Consider the following 23,249-nt stretch of genomic DNA (forward strand, 5'->3'; position numbering starts at 1 on the left):
GAATTATATATGCACCTGGCCCAGCACTGGAGGCATCTCAAGCACAAGATAGCATCCAGCTCAGGTTTGGCCGTTCTCTTCCTACAAGAGGATTAGTATATTGGCAACAAATGTAAACACACTGTTGTGGTGACAAAATGCTACCCACATGTCTACCTGCCAAATCTCATACCGATCTTTTTTCACCCAGTGAAACATAAGGAAGGGGATTTTGAGAAACATGCTTCCAGATTAATCCAGTTAACAGAGAACATAACCACCATGACAATAGAACTCTCCAACTTGACGCTTGGATGTCTAGAAAAAATAGGAAAAATATAGGCAGGCAACATGAACCAACTGTGGGAAAACATGCTTAGACCAGTTGCTCTGATTGCAATATGACATGAAGCTGGGTAGGAACTGCAGTCTAGAATGGCACTCTCAGTATTGAGGCAGATAATGGACAGCAATATGTGCTCCATTTGGTTTAGCAAAATGCATTAGCAAACCAAAGGGATTCTGTGGCAAAGTGTGCTGGCACATGCTTGTTAATACCATCATTAGGCAATTTAGAGCAGGAAGATCAAGCATTTGAGGCCAGCTGAGCTACATAATGAGATCCTGTCTCACTGAATCTATGACTCTCAAAAAAATATATATATATAACTGCAACCTGTCCACTCAGTATATTTGTTACATACAGATGGGCATGCATTTGGGGGTTGTAACTGTGTGGTGAACAAGAGTCTCAGAGCCTTCTTTTTTGTGTGGTTTCTTTCTCTTTTGTTCCATCCTTTTTCTAAATGAACTGTTTTTCCTAATGTTGGCTTTAATATGAACACTTCTATGTTAGATCTTCATTGTCTAACTTCTCAAGTCATAGCACATAACTGTTCTTATGGATTGTAATATTTTAGTTTGCATTGAATATTATTTCCTGCCATATATAACAGCCTCTGGTCAGCTAAAATCTGTCATTATGGGTTAAACGAAGAAGCACAGAAAGGCAGCAAATCCTTATCCAAAGAGTGATGATTGGATTCCATATTAAAACAACCATGGTGTTGGGGTTGCTTTAAGTGCATTCTGTGGTTCATAAACAGACTTCAGTGTTCTGAGTATGCGACAAAAAACATCATCTCAACATATTGCATTTTCTTTTGACTTATTTTTGTTTCATCAGAGAATTTGAACATTTGTATGGGGAGGTAGGTAGGGAGGTGGGAGTGGATCTTCACGCCGGTATTCATCCTGGCTTGTCAACAGGTTGGCTGCTTAGGAAAGCCAGTGGAGTGAGCATACAAGAACATCGTCATGTAATGTCCTGTAGTACACTGGAAAATGAATTCCTACTCAGGAAGCTGCCTTCTATGTGTATGTATGTGGGAATGGGGTGACTTGCTACTCTTATTTGTTCCATTCAGGAATTCAATAGATTGGGTGAGGCCCACCATCACTAAAAGGGACAAACCGCTTTTTCAAATACACATATGTAAATGGAAACCTCATCCAAAACCATCATTACAGAAATATCCAGAATAATCTTTAGCAAATGGGGAATTGACGTGCAAAACTAAATATCATATGACTGAAGGTTGAGGGGGACACTTAATATTCTTTGTACTAAATTTGATATGACGTTGGCTTTTAAATATTCTTTACTTACCTTCAAACAGACTAATCAATGAACACACACACACGCACATACACACAGACAGACACTAATTATATTCTACTAAATATGCCAGTGCTAATGTGGGAAGAACAGTGACCAGTGACTTTGTTTACTCTTCCATAGTAAAGGTAGTCCTTGCCTGTTGATACTAAGAGGATGCTGTGGCCTTGAAATCTTAGACTTATTTCTCACTGGAAGAATTCACTGTTGAGTTATGTTGAGGGGTCACATCTGAAATGCTAAAGGTTCACAGTCACACTAGAACCCTCTAAATGAGAAGACTCTAAATAGAGGGCCTTGCTGTGCTGCTTTTCTAAATGGCGATGGAAAAAACAGTATAGATTCAGTAGTTTATTAACAAGTTAGTCTCGGAAGACGGTGATAAATGGGGTTTTGGTTTTAGTGACCTATTTAACTCCAAGAAGGAGTTTTACTTATGTAAATGCCAAGAAATGCTGGCATTCAACCACTCATCACCCACATGTAAGAGTAGGCTTATATGCTGCAGTCTAAAGCAATAAGAAAGTCAAGTCTTTACTGGCCACATGTATTACACAGCATTACAGTTTTTTTAAAGCCCTGAATTCTGCATAATCACTTAGAAGGGAGACTTTGCTATGTCCAATTAAGATCATTTAAATTACTCTTATTAATTAAACAGTACATTTTTCTGTAGTGCTACTAATTAATCATTGGAATATGAAAAGCATAATGAAAAGTATGACTTCAAACTACCATATTCCTAAATCTCTGCCTATGCTACGATGATCAGGCTGGAAGAGCCATGGAAATTAACTTCATGTACCTACATTTTCATATACCATTTGGACAACATCTGGGATTGTTGTTTACTTAATTTTCACCTGATTATTAAAATGTGTGTAAGTGCTAACTTTATGGTATAAAATTTTCCTCTTTTTTTTTTTTTTTTTTTTTTTTTGTTTCTCTGAGACAGTGTCTCCTGTCCTAAAACTGGCTATGTGGATTAACATAGCCCTTATTTCCTGATCTCCCTGCCTCCACGTTCCAGGTAAATTCTAGCATAGCTTGCTTTCACTTAAATTTTAGCCATGTTTATCTTACAAAGGTAATAAACTACATTTTCCTTGAAGAAGTTGTATTTAGTGCAGAGTCACGATCTATGGTTTTTTTTTTTTTTATGATTCAAGACTTTTAATAAAAATGACTACACATTATGTTTTCAAATTGCATAAAGAGTAAGGATTGGGTTGAACTTACCTTTGGAAGGGGTTTTTCATAAATACTTGAGGTCAGCCTTCATCTGACATGTTATCAGCATAGTGTGCGCTAGGGCTATTTAGAACAGATAAATCGTACTTGGTGTGGTTTTCTATCTCAAAACCTAGTTGAATCCGTTTTGTACAAACTGTGTGGGCACACTTAAAGGAGTCAATTGTTTACAAAGAAGGCAGAATGAGAGGTGCACTCTACCCACTGTGCCTTGAGGATTGGACTCCACATTGTGAAACAACACACCTCATGTTCACCTGCCAGCAGGAGTCTGTGAAAGCTAACAACAGGGTACTGATCTGAACTGCTCAATCTGAGCTTGAATCCTGCCTGCCTCACATGCCCCAGAACTTTGCTACCAGTGGCTCATGTGCGTTACCGCTGGATTTGCTGAATCAGTATGAAAGAATCCTACTGGACAATCCACTAGGTTAGAGCTAGCAGCCAATTTACTGAGGAAAACATTGACAAGTCTAGGATTAAATATACCATTGATCATTTTTTTTCTTTATGCATATTTTTATTTTTTATTTTTTTTTATTAATTTATTCTTGTTACATCTCAATGTTTATCCCATCCCTTATATCCTCCCATTCCTCCCCCCCCCATTTTCCCATTATTCCCCTCCCCTATGACTGTTCCTGAGGGGGATTACGTCCCCCTGTATATTCCCATAGGGTATCAAGTCTCTTCTTGGCTACTTGCTGTCCTTCCTCTGAGTGCCACCAGGTCTCCTCCTCCAGGGGACATGGTCTAATGTGAGGCACCAGAGTACGTGAGAAAGTCGTATCACACTCTCCACTCAACTGTGGAGAATATTCTGACCATTGGCTAGATCTGGGAAGGGGTTTAAAGTTTACCTCCTGTATTGTCCTTGGCTGGTGCCTTAGTTTGAGCGGGACCCCTGGGCCCAAATCTGCCTATCATATTGTTCTACTTGTAGATTTCTAGGACCATCTGTATCCTTTTATTTTGCTATTCTCCCATGCATCTCTCACTTAGAGTCCCAATAGGATGCCTTCCCCTCTGTCCCAGTTTCCTGGTAAGTGAAGGCTTTCGTAGGACATGCCCCTTGGGCTAGTATGCAGATATAAGTGAGTATATACCATTTGATTCTTTCTGCTTCTGGGTTAACTCACTCATTATGATCATTTCTAGCTCAATCCATTTATCCACAAATTTCGGGAATTCCTTGTTTTTAATAGCTGAGTAGTATTCCATAGTGTATATGTACCACAGTTTCTTTATCCACTCTTCTACTGAGGGACACTTAGGCTGTTTCCATGTTCTGGCTATTATGAATAAGGCTGCTATGAACATGGCTGAGCAAATTTTCTTGTTGTATGCTGGAGCATCTTCTGGGTATATTCCAAGGAGTGGGATAGCTGGGTCTTGAGGAAGCCCTATTCCCATTTTTCTGAGATAGCACCAGATAGATTTCCAAAGTGGCTGTACTAGTTTGCATTCCCACCAGCAATGAAGGAGTGTTCCTCTCTCCCCACATCCTCGCCAGCATGTGGTGTCACTTGAGTTTTTGATCTTAGCCATTCTGATGGGTGTAAGATGGGCATTGATCATTTTTAACCCCCAGGCAGCAAGAACACCTCTTATTTATTCTGTTAAGGATGTGTGAATTAAGCAACATATCCTAAATAGTTTTGGAAGGTATCACGGACAATGGAATGCATGTGCCTAGAGATTGTCTGCGATGTTTTACCCATGGAGAGATGTTTGAATCATTTTGAGATGTTTCTTGCCTGCTAGCCCTTGAAGCAGACTAGAATTAGAATTAGTCCTATTGTTCACGTATAATTGGTTCATGAGAAATCTGAGAAGTGTGGACCTGCTTTGCCTTTAACATGTGCACTGAAAAAAAATTGCTGAATCTTTCATTTCTCTGTTGCAAATTGGGGTTATAATTAGAGGCACTGAAGGGGTCAAGTAGGCAGGTAAAAGGAGAAATTGGAAAGGAAGTATAAAAATGATGCTTGGGCACAGACAATGTGGGATAAGGAGAGTCTTCGGTTTCACAATGAGCAAGCACACAAGTAGAGCAGAGTGGTTATAGCACAAGGGCGGATACATGAGTGAAAATGAACATAGCATGAGCAATCGCCACTGAGGAGAAAACAAGCATGCTCAGGATAACAAACGCACCATTTTATAAACTGTATTATTGTGTATTATTCATGGCCTCTGAACAATATACATAGAATGGTGAAGAGTAGATTTCTTCAAGTTTTTTTTAAAATAATAGTTTTACAATTCATTTAATGGCAACTGATAGTCACACAATTCCTCCATATGTTCCTTAGCTAAGGAGGCAGATTAACAGTATGTGCAAATTTTATTACAGTGGCACTGGACACTCTTAAGACCTTATAATCTCAACCATCCTAGAACAATCATGTAATACACCAGACCTGGCTTGTCACCAGCATTTAGAAAACCAGACCTGGGTAAAGACCTAGGTCTGGGGACACATGCGTGGCCTTACTATAGCAAATGTCTAGCCTGTCCTGAATATCACAGAATCTGAACAGCGAGAATATTCGTAGTCTTCAAGGTTTTTCCATTACTAATAATCCTCCTTACTTTGCATGTTTACTTTTAAAAAAAAATACACTTAGATAAATTTCACCTCTGTGAGAGTCACTGGACATGTATCAATGAACTGATGTTATAGAGAAAGAAACTAGAGAGTTTGAAATTCTTAATTGCCTTATGTGTTAATGCTATGATTCATAAACAGCTCAAAGGCCACGGAGTCCCTGGCTTTGTGATCATGAGTTTAGACTTCTTATTCATGTTCATGTTCTCAATATTTCATACTATATAATTCATCTAAGTCAGGTATTCTTAGTGGCATAATAGGGCTTTCTGAATCACACAAAAAAGTGCAGATATGTTTTAGTCTTGTTTTGACAGGGACAAAATTTTAGCCTGATGGTCATTTAATCTAAGAAAAGTGGTTCATGAGGATGTGGAACTTAAAAGTGAGTAGATCAGCTTGGGAGAGCAATTAAGATAACAAAAGGAAACCTAAAGTCACCCAGGAAAACATGGGGGAGGGGGATGAGTAACCTTTTGACCGCTGCTCAGAGTCCCTCAGAAACACAGGTTGCTGTGGGGTGATGTTCTGGTCCCGCCCACTTAGAAACTCAAGTAGAGTTAAGTAAGCTGCTTCAGGCAGGAGAGCCCTAGAGTTCCCTTACACTTCCAAACTCACCTCTAAGCTGGGGCGGGTGACATCCACCTCAGAAAGAGGCAAACGGGCTTGTCGAAGAGCAGTGCTGGAGTCATTTTTGAGCTGTTCGCTGAATGGTTCCTAATCTTATCAATCAGTGTACTTTTCTCTTCACATGTCTAAATAAGGACCGTGGTGCGCCCTGCCCTTTCTCACACTTGAAGCTAAGATCGTCCCAAAATAAAAACATTTTTCTAGCCTCACTGTTGTAAAAATCATGTTTATTGAAGATAGCCCTGAAGATCGAGCTTCTTTAAAGACGTGTGAAGTGATTTCCAGGCTCTCTAGGATGACAGAACATTGAGTCAAGGGCAGAAAGTTGAGAGAAGTTTGTGTTTTCGGGGGCTGGGTGTGATGAGGGCCACCAGTGAGAGGGAGGTAGACGCACAGCTGCTCTCGCAGCTGTGGGAAGTTGCTGACGCAGGACTCAGTCGAAAGGCTGAATGGAGTGTAGTAATTTGGTGCAGAAAGTCAAAAGAGAAAAAGCAGAGCCGCAGCCCTGAGGAATGACGCAGAGTTTTCCCTATCCAGAACTTTGTTCCCCCTGAGTTCCCTACACAGAGCTTTGTCATTGTAAATTGGAAGCTTGGATCAGCAAGAGGCAGAAGAGTCTCTGATGAACTTCCAGATGGGGATGCTTTGTTCAAAGAAAGAAAAACAGAAAGAAAATAAATAAAGAGCAGGAGCGGTATCCTTGCATACAGAAAAGAGACAGATAGATAGTGTGGACAGCTGCAGTGGCAAGGCTTTGTGTCTCCAGAAGCAAAGGCCACTGGGTGGCCTCTTGGAGACTCTCAAGAAACAGTTTTATTTTGTCTTGATTCTCTTTTGAAAACAAAGCTGGAATTTAGTCAATACTACAAAAGAAGACTTACAACAGGCAAAGGTCAAGCTTACCTCTAAGCCAGAATGGAGGATTTGCATCTGCTTGACAAACCTTGCTGGCCTCTCTCCTAGCACTGTCAATTGGTAGAGGTTAAAAAAAGCTAAGCATGTGTAGAGAGCAAGTGATATTCCTATTTTTCCTAAACTGCTTCATTGAGATGCTATTTATATAAAACTGTACAAGGTGCAGTATATAGTTTCATGAGTTTATTAAAAGTGCATAATCATGACAACACTGCCACTATCACAAAATGGGACATACCCATCATGAAATATAAGTTTCCTGACAGGATTTGCCGTCAATCACTTTTGCCTAATAAGGAGCTATCGATGTCACACACAAATGGTACCATATGACATGAATATAACACAATGTGTTTATTACTTCGATTGAATGTTTGTGATATTTCTAGTCTTTTACTACAATGAGTGAAGCTTGTGTGAACGATTGTGAATAAACTGATTTAGATGGGTATTTTTTTCAATGAGCAAAGACATTTTAATGAATATATTTTACACCACACTGGAAAATCCCACAATGCTACCTGCATCAGATGCAGTCCTGGGCCACAAGTCTGAACACTGTTTTGCAACTGGACCTGTGATAGCAGAACCTTTCGCCTCACCTTTATTGTTTACGGTGCCCCCTGTGTTATCCTCAAACTAAAAAAAAAATCCCATCTTTTCTTCAATATGACTTTCGTTTAATTACCACTGCTGGATGAAGCTTTTTTCTTAGTTCTGGTTTGTGTTTCTTAACAGTGGCCATCTCAGTGTCGCCCACACCAGCAGCAGGAATTCTGTTCAGTTGTTCTTCGATTCCATCACAGAGATGATATGCAGATTTTTGGCTCCTATATTGTCAGTACAACTGATTGTTGCTCTTACCAGAAGACCCAGGGACATTAGGACTTTCTTTCCGGAGGACCCACCATGTCATTGCTTCCCCTTGGGCTAAATGCTTATTTTTAATTCTTTAGGACCAGGGTCTTAGAAAGTGTTTATATGATGTTACTAAATGTTTTCCAATGTGTCTAGAATTGCTACTTTGCATTTCAAGCAGCAATGTCCAGAGGTCAAGTTTTATGGTGTCTTTACAGCCCCTGGAATGTGTATTTTAACTGTGAGTTGTCAGAATAGGAATGCTACAACACCTCATGGTTCATTACTCAAGGTGGAATAGTTAGTATATTTATCTGTAAGGTGTCTGGTCATAGGCTTTGCCTTTTTGGATTTTCTGTAATATGTAGGACATTTTAAAGATTGTGGATATGTATTTAATCAAACACAAGTTATAGAATATTTTATTATTTTTAAGTATCATAGGATTTTTCAGACATAACTTTTAAACAGGTCATTTACCTTAAACTCTACATTGTCAGGAATTTAATGATTAATTATTTTTCTGTTTAATTTAGAACATTTTGTCTACTGTAAGTCACAAAGATTACCTCAAATTTTCTTCTATAATTTTTGTCATCTTTATTCTTTACTTTTATGTTTAATTGATGTCAAACTATTTTCTATGCACAGTATGAAATGGGCCCCCCAATGTACTCCGCTCTCTACTACAAGGAGACATCCATTGGTTTCAATGTTGCTTGCTGAAAACACTATCTTTTCACAATAGAGCTTGGAACAATTAAAAATAAGTGAGCTATGCATGTCTGTATACACTTCTCAAATGTTTTCCTTTCATTCACCTGTACACCTATATTTATGAAAACATGACACTACCTTCATTCCTATACTGTATAATAACACTGAATTCAGGCATATGTGTTTTCCAATTTTGTGTTTCTTTTCAAATTTGTTTTGACTACTCTAGGTCCTACGCACTTCTACATAAATTTACAATCAGCTGGTAGGTTTCTTCAAATGACAGACTAAAATTTAATTTGAGATTGTTTTGAGTCTTTAGCTAAATCTGGGGAAATGAGATTATTATTGAATCCATTTATTTATGTGTTCTGAAATTGATTTTGGCATTTCTGTATTTCAAAGCACATACACATTAAACTCATTTTGTTCAAGTTATCTCTAAATATTTTGATGATATTATGAATGGTACTTAAGGAAATAATTTTTTATTTGGGTAAGTATATAAAAATGTGACATTAGTATTTTGATTTTACCTCTGTGCATCTGAGAAATCTCCTTATTAGTTTGCATGGTTTTCAAAGTTCTTTGGAAAGGCTTGTATGTATTCACCTAACACAAGATAAATGTGCTTTTTATTTTTTTTTATTTTTTATTTTTTTGGTCTGTACAGTGTTTCTTTGTTTTCTTGTCTGTTGTTTGCATGGACTAGAACATAAACATCCAATATTGAATAAGAATCACATTATTACTGATGATAGAAGGGAAATGTTCAATGTTTAGCATTAAGAATTTATTAGTTATAAGTATATATAATTGGTGTGAATAATTGTACAATGTTACCTATAACATGCCAAGATATCTTTATGAATATGTGTGCATCTATTGAAAACAGAGTGTAGTTTTTCCTTCTTATTCTTTAATATGAAGAATGCATTTTTTTTTTTTAATTTTAAGCGAACTTGTGTAAAGATAGTCACTTCTTCTATCTGTTATTATTTAGATTAACTGCTAAATGTGAATTGATAGGCTTGGGTTTGTTTGCTGGTGTTTGTTTTGCCTTATGTTGGTTCCTGAGACAGTCTCACTACATAGCTCTAGCTGACCTAGAACTCTCTAGGTAGATGAAGCAAACAGGCCCAGAACTCACATAGAGCCACTGGGCACTGCCAAGGGCGTGCCTTGATCTCCTAGCTTTGTGAAGAAGCTTTCCATGTTTGATCTTAAAGGGTCTTAGTCTGTCGCATATTTTTAACTTCCTTGTTTTTTCTTTAAATATCAAGATACCACAGATATCTAAATGAGTTGGAAAGTAGTGTTTTGTTTTCTGCAAGAACTTGGAGTTAATATTTTAAGATCTACATTTATGTTTATTAGTGGGCATGTGTATATATTAGAATGTTAGCATACTGGAGCATGCAGCAGTGCCTGTGTAGGCCAGACAAGGTGTCAGGTCTCCTGGAATTGCAGTGACAGGTGGCTGTGAGCCGCTTAAGGTGAATCCTAGGAACTGGACTTCAGTCCTGTGCAAGAGCAATGACTACTCTTAAGTGCTGAGCCATCTCTCCAGCCTGCTGAGTTACTATGACGCCTGTTTTCACACTTTGATGGCCAGAGTATTTGTGTCTAGCTTTGTGCTCAAGTTCTGAACTATAAATTCAATTTCCTTAAACACTATCAGGTAATGAGGCCATTTCATTTTGAATGACTTTGATCATTTGTGTTATGATTTATCTGATATGTGTGTGTGTTATTTTATTGTCCTGCTTTTCTTCAAAGCATTTTTCTTACTATCTTCCTTATGACTACAGTCTCTGTAATGATGTCCCATTTATTTAGTTTATTCCTAATGTGAGTCATATAACAAGTTAACCTGATATGTCCAGCTGTAATTATATTAATTTTATTGGTCTTTGAGACTAACCAGATTTTTGGCCTTCTGCTTTGTTGTCTGCAGTTGGTGTTTGTTTCTTTCATTGTTTCTTGCCTTTGTGGGTTTGATTTCCTTCCATATGTTTCCTTTGCATCTGTCTTTTTTTTTTTTTTTTTTTTGGTGTGTGTGTGTGTGTGTGTGTGTGTGTGTGTGTGTGTGTGTTTAATCAGAGGCACAGATTGTTCAGTTGAGACTTTTTTTTAGTGATAAACCTTTTGTGTTACAAATTTCTCCCTATCTACTGGCTTTAGCTCAATCACAATTTCTGAGTAAGTTCCATTCTTATCAGAAAAATACATCTTATATGATTTTAGCAGTTTTACATGTATTGAGACTTATTTTCATGGCTTAAAATGGCTGTGTACTGGTGAATTTCCCATGAGCCTTTGAAAGGTAGACATCCTATGCTGCTCCATTGACAATGCTCATCTTACATCCTCCCTTTCATGGTGTTCAGGCATTCTATACTCTTACTGATCTTCAAAGTCTATTAACTGTGAAGAGAGGAGCAAAGGATCGCATAGGGTCTCCAACCAAGATTGTGACCGTATTTGTCCAGTCAGTATTTATCACTTATATCTGTTTTAGTACTACTATCTGATGGCCATGAATATAAGGTTGCCACTACTTATTGATTGAATGGCATTTTTTATCAATGTATGATATCTTATCTCTGATTATATATGCCATTTTCATTTCATGTAACATCAATATATTAATCTAGGATTATTATGTTTTAATTTATGTTTATAGTTATGATTAATGTAAAATTTAACCCTAAATTGTACACATTTATGGATTTCAATGAATATAATCACTCGCCTAATCAAGAGGAAAGGCTTCATCAAAAATGACAAAAACGTTCCTAGATATCTTGAAGAGTATGGTTTTAGTTGATGGCTACTTTTCGATAATCTAGTTTTCTATGCTTATGGATTGTATATTGTAGCGTGGACTTTAAGTTGAACCAAACTGTACATAACCAACTTATAGCAGTTGTATTAGTGATTTGTTCCATACCACTGCAGAGTTAACATTGCATTGCACTGATATCTTGATCTTTGGCTTTCCATTCACCAAAGATGGACATTTGTGACTATCCACCTTCATTATATGAAGTGAGTAATATAGGAATCCACATGTAACACTTTTTTCAGGAAACGTATTTCAGAGATTTCTACGCATGGGAGAATAGCAAAATAAAAGGATACAGAGGGTCCTAGAAATCTACAAGTAGAACAATATGATAGGCAGATTTGGGCCCAGGGGTCCCGCTCAAACTAAGGCACCAGCCAAGGACAATACAGGAGGTAAACTTTAAACCCCTTCCCAGATCTAGCCAATGGTCAGAATATTCTCCACAGTTGAGTGGAGAGTGTGATATGACTTTCTCACGTACTCTGGTGCCTCACATTTGACCATGTCCCCTGGAGGGGGAGACCTGGTGGCACTCAGAGGAAGGACAGCAAGTAGCCAAGAAGAGACTTGATACCCTATGAGAATGTACAGGGGGAGGTAATCCCCCTCAGGAACAGTCATAGGTGAGGGGAATAATGGGAAAATGGGGGGGGGGAGGGGAGGAATGGGAGGATACAAGGGATGGGATAAACATTGAGATGTAACAAGAATAAATTAATAATAAAAAATAAATAAATAAATAAGCTAAAAAAAAAAAAAAAGAGAGATTTCTAGATTTTCAGGAGTAAAGAATAAAGCCAATGGCAATGCACACAGGATTCAGAATGGCTAGAGAAATCAAAAAGAGGAGATAAGCACAATGAAGATATCTTTGGTGAGTCTAAGCCTACAGGTAGTTTTCCCTTCTATGAATACAATCAATGCTGTCTAGTTGAATTTTGAAGGTGCTGTGAGGTGTGGTGACATAAACCTTAATCTCCTCACTCAAGGGGCAGAGCCAGGGTAATGTCTACTAGTGTCAGGTCAACCTGGTTTACACAGCAAGTTTCAGGCCAGCCAAGGCCACATAGTAGGATCTTGCTGTACAGAAAACAAAACAAAACAAAAAAATCATAAAATCAAACCATGTTAAATAGAAAGTAGGATTTGGGGAGAGCTAGATAAAGAAGTTCCAGATAAGACCAGAGTAAAGTAGTATGACAAAATATTTCAAGAATGGGCTTGGTATAAAAATAATAAGGCTATGTCTATAGCCTCTTCAGGCTCTTTAAACACATGAAGAGGCAGAGCATCATCATGGTGGGAGCAATGGACAGAGGTGGTTGCTCATCTCATGGTAGGCAGGTAATGGAAAGGAAACAAGGTGAAGGGAAGAACAGGATGTCCCTAAGAGTCCACCACAGTGAGCTACTTTTTCCAGGTAGGGTCCTCTTAATGTGTCCAGAGCATTCAATTAGCTTCACCTCCTGGGATTGGGGCTTTAACACATGAGCCCGTGTCACACATATTATGTTTAAACCATGACATTATTTATGTATCTATAATTCTGTATCCTTTGCATAAAAATACTGTTATGACCTTTTAAGTTATTTATTTGCTGTTGCTGTGGTAACTATATATGTACTTTGTTATTGTGACTGTCTAGAGAACCTGCTGTGGGTTGCAAGGCTTATTGACAGCCTACAGCTGCTGGATCTCTCACAAACATTTCCTCTGATATGCTCAAAGCCAATGGCAAATCTCATGGCTGAAGGAAACAGACAGGATTATTCTCATACCATGTAGAACTCCTCTAATAACTGTTTTGGATTGAGGATTTCCTATCGGCATGACATTATGCACTAAGGGACTTTCTTCTTTGTTCTTCTTTCCCTTGTTTTTATGCACAGTTCTCTCAACCTAATCCTTTTCTCCTCCTTTATTCTTTAAAGAAATTCTGTCTGGGTGAGTACACCTCATGCTTGCTTAGTATTACCCCAGTGTCTACTAGCAGGTAAGGAAGCATCTCAAATCATTCATTATATAAAAAAGAACCGATGTGAAGAAAACAATCCACTGCAATAAAAACAGCATTATTAGAAGATTTACTGAATTAATGGTTCAGTTTCAATTTACTCTACCTTAAGGAAGATTAGTATTTACCAGGGAAGTTTCACAACACTCAAAATGTTATAGAAGGAGTAAATGTTCCACTATTCTTTAGTACATTTTCACAATGATATGTATATACATATATATATATATATACATATACATATATTTATATAATGAAAACCATTAGGTTTTGAACAATTTTTAGGCATAACTGAAACATAAAAGTATACATATTTAATGTGTACAATGAATTGAATTCTTTTGTCTTTTTGGGTTTTTTTGTCTTTTTTTGTTTTTTGTTTTTTGTTTTTTTTTTGGAAACATGGTTTCTCTGTGCAACCCTGCCTATCCTGGACTCTCTTTGTAGACCAGGCTGGCCTCAAACTCACAGAGATCCAATGACCGCCTCTGTCTCCAGAGTGCTGGGATTAAAGTCATGTGACACTCTGTTTGGCTTTAAGAATCATTTCATGTGTGTAGACATTTTGCCTGCATGCATATACATGTGGACCATTTATGTGTCTGGTGCCGTGGATGCCCTGGAACTGGAGTTACAGACAGTTGTAAGCTGCAGTGTTGGTGCTGGGAATTGAACCCCATGTCCTCCAGAGGAACATCCAGAGATCCTGACTGCTGAGCCATTTCTCCAGCCCCACAAAGATGTCAATTTAAGGGAAATTACAACCATCACATATCCAATGTTTATCCTCTCTAAATTTTTTTCTTTCCATATTTATCATTATTATTGTGTTACCTTGTCTCTTAGAAAATTCTAAGTATATGCCAGAGGCAGTCCCTGCTCTCCTCAGAACCATAGAGAATGAGCTGTCCATTGGCTAGGTCTGTATTGGGTGTAGGTTTACTGCATGCACTGTCCTTGGTTGGTGCAACATTTTTTACAGGTCCATCTGGGTCCAGATCTTCCAGCCCTGATGGTCTCCTTGTGGGGCTCCTGAACCCTCTGGGTGCTTCCAGCCCCCCATTCTTCCATACCACTTTCATCTCTCAACCTGGAGTCCAGCAGAAAGTCCCAGTATCTGTCCCGATCCCCCACTGCATGGAGTCTCTCAGAAGACATCTTTGTTTGGCTAATATCCACTTATATGTGAATATTTAGCATGCATGTCTTTCTGGGTCTGTGTTACCTCACTCAGGATGATCTTTTCTAGTCCCATCCATTTACCTGCAAATTTCAAGATTTTCTTGTTTTTAATAGCATTGTGTAAATGCACCACAGTTTCTTTATGCATTCTTCAGTTGAAGGGCATCTAGGTTGTTTCCAGATTCTGGCTATTATGAATAAAGCTACTATAATCATAGTTGGAGCAAATATCCTTGTTGTATGGTGTAGCATCTATCAGGTATATGCCCAGGAGTGGAATAGCTGGGTCTTGAGGTAGCACTAGTCCCAATTTTCTGAGAAAGCATCAGATTGATTTCCAAAGTGGTTGTACAAGTTTCACTCCAACCAGCAATGGAGGAGTATTCCCCTTTCTCCACATCCACGCCAGCATGAGCTGTCACTTGACCTTTTGATCTTAGTAATTCTGGATAGGTGTAAGAAGCATTCTCAACATCATTTTGATTTGCATATTCCTGTCGACTAAGGACATTGAGCATTTCTTTAAGTGTTTCTCAGACATTTGATATTCCTCTGTTGAGAATTCTGTTTAGCTCTGTACCCCATTTTTCACTTGAGTTATTTAGTGTGGTGGTATTTAATTTATTGAGTTCTTTATATATTTTGGATATTAGCCCTTTGTCAGATGTAGGGTTGATAAAGAACTTTTCCCAGTCTGTAGGCTGTTGCTTTGTTCTGTTGACAATATCCTTTGCCTTACAGAAGCTTTGCAGTCTCATGAGATCCCATTTATTAATTTTTGATGTCAGAGTCTAAGCTCTTGGTAGTCTGTTCAGGAAATTGCCAGTGAGTTCAAGGCTCTTCCCCACTTTTTCTTCTAGCATACTTAGTGTGTCTGGTTTTATGTTGAGATCTTTAATCCAGTTGTACTTTAGTTTTGTGCATGGTGATATATATGGATCTATTACATTTTTCTAAATGTATACCTCCAGTTAGAACTGCATCATTTGTTGAGATGCTATTATTTTTTTTTTTTTTTTGATTGTATGGTTTTGGCTTTTGTTGAAAATCAAGTGTCCATAGTTTCTCTGTTTGCAATGTTCTTCATTGGTGCATCAATTTGTGCAGGCTCGCCTGTGTCCATATCAGCAGGTCTTGCTGGTCTCCCTGTGGAGCTCTTGACCGCTCCTGGGTCTTCCATCCTCCAACTCTTCCCTAAGCTCTTAGTGCTCCACCCAGAGTCAGGCTGCAATTCCCAGTATGTGTCCTAATACCCCCCACTGGGTGGAGTCTCTCAGATGACATCTATGTTGGGTTAATATCCACTTATAAGTGAGTATATACAATGTGTGTCTTTCTGGGTCTGGGATACCTCACTCAGGATCTTTTCCAGTTCCATCAATTTATCTGCAAATTTTAAGATTTCCAATTTTTTGATAACTGAGTGGTATATTCCATTGTGTAAATGTACAAGAGTTTCTTTATCCATTCTCAGTTAAGGGATATCTAGGTTGTTTCCAGATCCCGCCTATTATGAATAAAGCTGCTATGAATAGAGTTGTGCAAATGTCTTGTTGTATGGTAAAAACATAGCATCTTCAACAAATGGTGCTGATCTAACTGGATGTCTATATGTAGAAAAATAAAAATAGATCCATATTCATCACCCTACACAGAACTAAAGTCTAACTGGATTAAAGACCTCAACACAAAACCAGACACACAAAATATGTGTATTCAATAAGAGGCCACTAGGGGACTATGTAGGCAAAGCATTAATAATAAACTCATTAAACTGTGTCCAAAGAATGTCTAAGTAGCGATGTAAGTGATTTCAAGCCTACATATGTGTAAGTTTGATATTTGCTTCAAATGTGGTGTAATAAGTAGGGTATTTGAAGAGTCTCCAGGAGAAATAAAAGACAGCCATTGAGCCCTCCTTGTTACTTAGCCTCTCTGGGCCTGTGGATTGTAGTGTGATTAACCATACTAATAGCTAATGTTCACTATAAGTGTGTACATAGTATGTTTGTCTTTATAGGTCTGGGATCAAGGGAGGACACATGGATCCCCCTTAGGGGAAGATAAAATAGATTTTGAGGGTAGACTAAGCACTGGTAAGGATGAAAACAGGAGGGATCAGGTGGGAGGAATGGATGGAGAGAGTACTGGGGGCATATGAATTTGGGGGACATTGAAGGAACATATAAAGAAACCAGATACAGTGGAAACTCCTTGGAATCTACAAGAATGACCCTATGAAATCTAATAACGGAGGATATAGAGTCTGAATTTGCCAACTTTTATAATCAGGCAAGGCTCCTAGCAGTGGGACTAGGACAGCTACCTAGCCACAAAACCTTCAACCTACGTACAATCTGCCTTGCCTGCAAGATTGCTCAACTAATTATGCCACAGAACTTGTGGGAGTAGCCAACCAATGATTGGTTTAATTTGAGGCCCACACCACAAGAGGAAGCCAGTCTTGACACTGCCTGCATGGCCAGGAACTAGACAAAGGATAGCCCAAAGTCCCAGGAAAGAACCAAATAGGACCTCATCCAGAAACTCATGGATGCAAAGATCCACACCCGAACACTAGGGGGAGCCAGGGCAACCTCAACAGAAGAAGGTAGGAAGGAGTGTAGGAGCCAGATTGCTAGAGGACACCATGAGTACCCAACCCACAGAATCAACTAAGTAGGGCTCATAGATGCTCACAGAGACTGAAACAACAAATATAGACCCAGTATGGGTCTGAGCTTGGTCTTCTGCATATATATTATGGCTATGTAGCTTGGTGTTCCTTTGGTACTCCAAACAGTGAGAGTGAGAGCATGGCTCTAACCCTTTTTCCTGCACTGGGGATTCTTTTCCTCCTACTTGGTTGCCTCATCCAGTGATGATAGGAGTATTTCAATCTGATTGCTTAGTCTTACTATAACTTGTTATGCCATGTTTAGTGGATATCCCTGGTTAGGAGGCCTGATTTTCTTTTTAATGGAGGAGGACAGGATCTGGGGAATAGAGAAGGTGTGGAGAGAGACTGGGAGGATTGGAGGGAGGGGAAACTGCATTTGAGATGTAATGTGTGAGAGAATAAAAGAAAAAAAGAAGACAACCACTGAGCCGAAATTGCTAAGGGTCAACTGATGATGGAGAAGATGTAAGTTGCTGTCCAGGGATTAAAAGGAGACAACATCTACCTTATGTGCAGTGAGGAAGTCTACACAGAGCAGCTTCTTTCTCCTGAGTATCTAAACTTTGTCTCTTATCTCTGAGAATGGGAATTGTGAGCCAGTCACAAGTATCTGCACAGTATCTTCAGATTTCAAGCTTCCTCCAGTAATGTTTTCTGTTATTGGTGAGATAATTACATAGAGGATGAATCTGAATGTAAAAATCATATTAACCAAAGTGAAAGTATGATTATTATTTTCTATTGTGTTATGTATTTTAATGACAAATTATAAAGTAAAGAAAAATAGTTTTCATCCATCAAGAAAATCTTCAAAGTTTCAGTTTTGCAATTCTTTCCTTGTCTTGTTCATAGCTTTATGCTCATCTTTTTGCTTTTCTTGACTTATTTTTCTACTTTTTCATATTTAAATCTTTAATACTTTTTGGCACTTCTCCTCTATTCTACCTCCCAACATTGTCATTCTGCCTTTATTTTTTTTCCCGTAGCACAACTTCCCTTTCAAATGAACAGTGCATGTTTTATTTTAAAATGTGAGTAAAAAGTAGAAGGAAAAGTAATAAAACAGAAAAGTGAAACAAGTGGAAACTGGCTTTACTTTATCTTTCCTGTTTTTATCTAGATTCATAGTTTTTCCTGTGGCAAAATATGGTTAACTATTGTAGCAACATTTCTCCTAAGTCAAAATACTCAAAGTGCCTTGACTTTCATCTTGAGCTGTTTGGACAATAATGTAATGCATTCTTCCATCATTTAACCACAGAGAAGGCAAGAAGACCAAAGAGTCACTAACCCAGACCCATGGGTGCTTACAGAGACTGAAACACAAACCTATGAACCTGCATGGACTGGACCAAGACCCCCAAAACATATATGATTGATGGGCAGCTTGGTCCTCATGTAGGTCCCCCAGAAAGTGGAACAGGGCTGTCTTTGACATGAATGCAGTTACCTGCTTTTGGATCACTTGCACCTACCTGGGTTGTCTTCTCTGACTGCAGTGGAAGAGGATGCACTTAGTCCTGAGGCAACTCGATGTGCTGGGGTGGGTTGGTATGGGGCAGTTCCCCTTTTCTGAAGAGAAAGGGAGGGTAGAAAGGGGAAAGAGAATTGACCCAGAGGAGTGAGGGAGGGGGCTGCACTGAGGATATAAAGTGAATAATTATATAAATTTAATAATAATTTAGAATGTAATAGAAATAAGTCCCAGCACACCATCACCTTCAAACCCACCACAGCACGACATTTATGTATTTTAGTAATTGTAGCTGATGTTTACATTGTATCTTCTTTCTACTGTACCAAGGATGTTGAGTGTTTTTACACATTTTCATCTTCTGAGCTGGTGGCAGACAGAATCTAAAGCTGTGCCTCTCACATTTCCATCTCCTGGTGATTCCGACACGAATGCATTTTGGAGCTAGAAGTGAGGTTACTAATAAGTTGACTTTAAAATAAGTCTTTCCTGAGTTATCTTGGGAGATCCAATGCTAACTCATGGGCCTTAAAGACAGGAGGAAGGAGTAGCAGAGTATGTTACAGAGACTCCACCCAGTAGAGAGGCAAATAGAATATGTGACTGAAGGCAAAGTGAGAGGGAATTCTACTGATAGAAACTGACCGCTGACACAAAGCGAGCCATGACTGAGGAAGCATAGGTAGCCAAGTAGAAAAGATCCTTAGCTAGTCATGAAGGCTGAGGACATGAGGACTGCTGTTCTAGAAAGAAGGAAATTTACTGCTGAACACTAGAAGAAAACCTTCAGTGTGGCCCCTGAAGCCCATTATAACATATTTTTACTACAGTTTTCAGCAGAAGAAATTGAAATTAAAAAGTTGTGTTGCTCTTATGAACTTCATGGTGATATCGAAGGATAGCAAGAAAGGGTGGAATGTAGAGGGTTAACCATTTTTCTTGAATACCTATTATAACCAATAATTCGTGGTGGCTCATGGATGTTAACCAAATAAAGACAATCTTGGCTCTTTATGCTTTCTACTGGGAATGCATATGTAACATCTGTGCATTTTGTATTGTACACTTCCTATGCTTTATTATCTAACCAGAGTCCACTTTTCAAAGCGATTATGTACCTTAGGCTTTACATATTGTCCTGAGTGAGGAACAGAAGTAGCTGACATACAATTAGAAAATGTTTTCATTATGAACTTACAATATCTCAATGTTGGTTTTTATTCACCTGAATTTAGAATTAAAACTAGGGACAATAAAGTATATTCTCAAAGATATATTGCTATGTATATACGCAAACAAGCATATCTATATATACACATATATATATGTATATGTATAACATTCATATTTGGAAAGGAGAATGAATACGAGGGAAAGTAAAAAGCAAAGAGTATTAAGTTGCTGTCCTTTATATATGGCTACTGCAATTCTTTTTCAGGCAGTGTCTTACATAGTCGCTTACACATTTTTAAAAAAAAAATGATACTCCTGATGAATTTATTGTTATGTCCAGAGTGTCTTAACTTTGTAAATGTATGCACATATTTAAAAATGTTCATGAAAGATCAGAAAAGGGTAAGCTCTTTTTTATGTCCCAAAGAGCAAGCCACAGTGAGATTTCCTGGTGGTGCTGAATACTAAAGCGCCAAGAGTTGCACTCATTAGGACGAGAGTGGAAGGATTTAATTTAAGGTTAGAATTTGTTACTAACTTCTGAATTCTTCTCAATTTGGAACAACCTGCCCTGTGGCTCTGGAGTAAACCAAGTAAAAAGTATTTTTCTTGAAGATAAAAACGAATGTGCTTATATAGACACCTGTTTAGTTTTAAAATTTGTAAAGAGTACTTCAGCTGGATGTTATTCATAGCAATACAAAAAAAGGAAAGTCCATTCTGTGTGTTCCTCCTTTATTAAAATGGATAGACAGTGGCATAAGCTAGCTCTCTATTTTATAAAGCTGGCCTCCAGATTTGCTATAAAGATGGATGTAAGATACTTATCACTGTTTGGGAAAAAAAAAGGGAGATGAAAATGGGAAGCAAAAAAATTACGAGTCCGGAAGGAGAGAGGTGGTGACTGTATGAGGCCTTCCTTTTCTTATCTCTACCCACAGCCACCAGGGTCAATTTTGGTTCACTTGATTCCCCAACCGGAGGACTGTTAGTCCATCTCAAATCTTTTAAGAAAGATTTCATGTTTACCTATCCTCATCATACTCACTTCTTACATTTTTAGGATATATTTTACTCTCTTTATTCTAAATTAAGATGATTAAACCAATGTTGAGATATTGCAAGCTGGCAATGTAAATATTTTTCAATTGTACACCAGGCATTTCTGCTTCCCACTTAGGAGCTGTATAAACACTTTGAAAAATGAGTACTTGTAAGAATATAACACAATGAAGTAAGACATAGGAAGTAGAGAATACAAAATTCAGATATTACTTTTAAAAAAAAAAAGAGCCAAATACATTAGTTTCTGGCCAACTTACTAGAATCATCATTTCTGGTTTGTCTGTCATTTACTAATTGTTTTAATGGTCTCTCTCTGTCTCTGTCTCTCTCTTTTCATTTGTTCATTACTGGAGTACATGAAGAATCTCATTCAATTTATTTCATCAATTTCATGTAGTTAACATTGCATGGTGCATAAACAAAGGTCTTATTAGAACAGGAAATTTAAAATACAGTTCTATAATTCCTTGGTCAGCAAGATTAAAGTGCATTGTTTAAATATCAACAATTACAGGTAAAACTACAATTTAGCGTATTATATATGCCTGCTGGTAAGAGAGTCAATGGTAATGGTTTCTTCATCTATGGAAATTAGTCACTATTTTGAAAATTGATACTGTCTTCTAATTTAAACATTCCAATTTCAGACAATGTATCTTTTTATTTAGAAATATCTAACACGAGCAGATTCTTGAATTCCAGATCTGTAGCTAGAAATAATGCAAATGATTAATATAACCAATGAGCCTCCATTGGAGAAAACTAATTTATTCCTTATTAGCAGAAGTCCGTTGCAAGTATCTTGATAGTGAGGGGTAGCGGCCCGTGTTTAGTGCTGCTAAGTGTAGGTCCTATACACAACCCTAGATAGTCACATGAAACAAACTCAGTGATATTTGTTTGGACTTTTTGAGGGGGTCTTATTGATCTTTTACTTGTACATTTTGTGTTTGTCTCTTTTTTAAATTCTAATATTTGTTTGTTTGCTTGTTTTCTAAAAAAAGAGAGAATGAAAGGATTTGAGTGGGTAAACTTGTTAAGGATCAGGGAAGAATGTGTGGAGGAGAAAATATGACCAGAATATATTGTATGGAAACATATTTATCTTTTAATATATTTTATTCACTTTCTATCCAGATTGTAAGTTTCTTGCTCTATTCTTACTGTTCCTACCATCCCTCCCTCTTCCACCCTATACCCCTCCCTTAGACCTCTGACAGGTAAGAGTACTGCGCCCTCCCAACCCCCTCCCGCCCAGGGTCTATCAAGTCTCATCTGGATACCCTGCTTCCCTTTCCTCTGTGTTCCCATAAGTCCTCTCCTCCAAAGGGCAGTGATCAAATCCGGGGCACCAAAGTTCATGTCAGAGTCAGTCTCACGTTTCCCCTAACTTCCCAAAGTGGAGAATGAGCTGTCCATTGCTCATATCTGAAGAGGGGTCTAGGTTCTCTGCTCTCAATGTCCTTTGTTGGTATGTCAGTTTGTGCAGGCCCCCTGGGCCCAGATCTGCCAGTACAAATGTACGTTATTAACTCTAGATCTCTGGAAAAGAGAGTCAAGGGATATAAGAGACAGAGATAGGCATCTTAAAAAATAAATCCATCTGTTTGGCTACGTCTCCACACGTACTCTGGTGCCTCATATTTGACCATGTCCCCCGGAGGGGGAGACCTGGTGGCATTCAGAGGAAGGATAGCAGGTTACCAAGAAGAGTCTTGATACCCTATGAACATATACAGGGGGAGGAAATCTCCCTCAGGAACAGTCATAGGGGAGGGGAACGGTGGGAAAATGGGAGGGAGGGAAGAATGGGAGGATACAAGGTATGGGATAATCATTGAGATGTAACTAGAATAAATTAATAAAAAATTAAAAATAAATAAATAAATAAATAAATTTCTGAATATAAAAAAATAATAAATCCATCACAGATCACTAATTCCTAAACCTATAACATTTGCATCTCTGAGTGGCTTGGGGTAAAGTTAATTCAGTCACTTCCAGTGCAGATGAGTCATATTGCTACGATTAACTTAACGCACTGTAAACAGTGATCACTACATTTCGCTACTTTGCAGGATTTCCCATTATGTTTAGAAGTAGGCCTTTGATCACAGTTAATGCATCACAAACACAGAAGCTGCACTGAACACAGGAGCTCTCACCAACTG

The 23,249-nt window shown here is 38.2% G+C and overlaps 1 non-coding gene and 1 pseudogene across 1 annotated transcript; both read right to left on the minus strand.

Annotated features, from left to right (window-relative positions):
• Nucleotides 1-5,334: 5,334 nt before the first annotated feature.
• LOC127193537 (small nucleolar RNA SNORA72) lies at nt 5,335-5,466 on the minus strand. Its single transcript, XR_007831172.1, has one exon. It is a non-coding gene; the product is annotated as a small nucleolar RNA SNORA72 (small nucleolar RNA).
• A 2,087-nt stretch (nt 5,467-7,553) lies between these two features.
• LOC127193275 (60S ribosomal protein L23-like) lies at nt 7,554-7,970 on the minus strand (annotated as a pseudogene).
• Nucleotides 7,971-23,249: the final 15,279 nt, after the last annotated feature.

Source organism: Acomys russatus, chromosome 8, assembly GCF_903995435.1.
Source record: "Acomys russatus chromosome 8, mAcoRus1.1, whole genome shotgun sequence".
NCBI lineage: Eukaryota > Metazoa > Chordata > Mammalia > Rodentia > Muridae > Acomys > Acomys russatus.